The following is a 2,448-nucleotide window of genomic DNA, read 5'->3' on the forward strand; positions in this document are numbered from 1 at the left end:
ATTATTATTATTATTATTATTATTATTATTATTATTATTATTATTATTGTTGTTGTTGTTGAGACATTTTGAACAAGTGGAGGAAGAAGGTGTAAGGGTAAACGGGAGTGACGAGTTAAGTTTATTTTCCGACTAGTTTCGCTATTTGTTTCTTCCCTTGAAGAAGCAGACAGCGAAATTAGTCGGGAAATAAACTTACCTCGTCACTCCCGTCTTTCGCTACACCTTCTTTATCCATTATTATTATTTATTATTTATTATTATTATTTATTATTATTATTTATTATTATTATTATTATTATTATTATTATTATTATTATCATTATCATTATCATTATCATTATCATTATTATTATTATCATTATCATTATCATTATCATTATCATTATCATTATCGTTGTTGTTGTTGTTGTTGTTGTTGTTGCAGTTGTTGTTGTTTTTGTTGTTACTATCATTATTATTTTAGTGAATTCTGTGTAATTATATAACGCTATGAGCTATCTATCCTTTCAGGCTCATTAATAGTTCATCATTATCTGTAAGGCCTGTCAGAAATGTTATATTTACTGCGCCCAGCCGTATACACACCTTGCTATGACGGTTTTTGTATGATATTTGGCTAAATAAACATAATGAATAAAAAAAAAAAAATGTACTACCACCCGCCGCCTCCCACGTCTGGTCAGTAGCCGCGACAGCAATCCAGTCCACGCCGCCACCTGCGTCTCCCTATCAAGTTCAGATTAAAGATATTGCTTTTATTACTATTACAAAACTTCATTTCACGTACTTGCAGGTTGTTAAAAGGACATTAAAATCCACTGAAAAAAAATGTTGTTTATACTTGTATAGGCAAATATAGCTATAGCTTTGTGTAATTAAAATATACGTCACAATACATATTGCATACTTGAGGACTACCTATTTGTACATGGAAGTTGAATCAGATTCCTGTATAGTTAAATGTCAATGCATGGTCTACTGGTAAGGCTGCGATGTCTAAAGTGGCAGTTACATGATAAATATAATATTCACTCACAGAATTCTCTCAACGGAAGCTTGCTACAGGACTTTATATGTACGAGTAACTTCATCAAGGCATATCTCATGCCAGCTTGTCCTTTTCTTCAAGGGAAAACCAAAGTGCCATCCTTTATGATTATATGACTGCAGTCTGTTATAACGTCATCATTAATATTACACAATACTTGAATATTTTTATCCTCCGCGTGATTTCCGAATAACTTTTTTGCCTCTTACGTTCTATAATGCCTAACATTTGTGTCAGAATTGTATCCAAACGGTTTACGGAGGTGCTTTTGTAATGAATTGCTTTTGTAATCAATCAATCAATGTCGCATTACATTTACATTTTGTATATAACTTTTATTATTATAACATCTTCATATTTTTAAGTATGTATACATATAATTGGTCAATAATAACATTTTTACATATTTACTTTTTTTTACTTTTGTCATTATATATTTGATATTTATAGTTTATGAAACAAGTGCTCCCTATTGATTTATGAATATACATAATTATACAAATTTACCAACAATTCAGTTTCCTTTTCGTATGCTTGCCTCTACTTTATAAGCAATTTGCTTTGTAACATGTTAATATTTAATAACTACATTCCATCATGTTGCGTGGGGATGGCCTGTCAGCAGGACAAGCTCGTGTACATAGTGGGGTGGGACCATACAACCATACTTAACCAAGACACTAATTATGCTCCATGGCCCATGAGGAATATACACAGTTAAGCATCCTTGCTGACTTAGCAGCGTCGTCGCCGCCCTTGCCTTACCGGCTCATCAGCTCTCTCTCGAGAGTGGAGGGGGGAGCCGTGTCGCTAACACACTTGTCCTCGCGTTACGTAACAGCGGGTCCCTGGCTGGTAAGACGTGCGTTCTTTTCAGCATACACTCAAGTATTACTGGGCCATCGTGCCCCTTCTGCTAAAGACAACAAACAGTCTGTTCTTGTAATACTCAGTGAACTCTTCATCCCGGTGTGAGAGGAGGAAGCACTATCGCCCTCGTCCCAAGACTCTTCCCCGCCAGCCAGGTGAGATAGCCACGCTACTGACGTACACCTCGCTAAAATATAAGGGCTATGGAAGTTTAATGAAGAGATAAGAAGGGAGAGTAGGAGAGAGGAAGGGAGAGGAAGAAGAGAAAGAGGAAGAGGAACAAACTTGGTGTTATTTTGAGGAAGAGATAAAAAAAAAAAACGAAATAAAAATGAGAAAAAAAAATAAGAGTAAAAAAGAGAGGGAAGAGTAAAGAAGAAACAGGAAGCGAGGGGTAACGAGAATTGGGAGAGAAAAGGGAGGAGTATGGAGGGAGGAGAGAAAAAAACAGTATTATTTTGTGGAAGGGAGATAAAAAAAAAAGGAGACGCAACAGAGAAAGAAAGGGAGTGGTGCAGGATGAAGAG

The sequence above is a fragment of the Scylla paramamosain genome, chromosome 2, assembly GCF_035594125.1.
Source record: "Scylla paramamosain isolate STU-SP2022 chromosome 2, ASM3559412v1, whole genome shotgun sequence".
Lineage (NCBI taxonomy): Eukaryota > Metazoa > Arthropoda > Malacostraca > Decapoda > Portunidae > Scylla > Scylla paramamosain.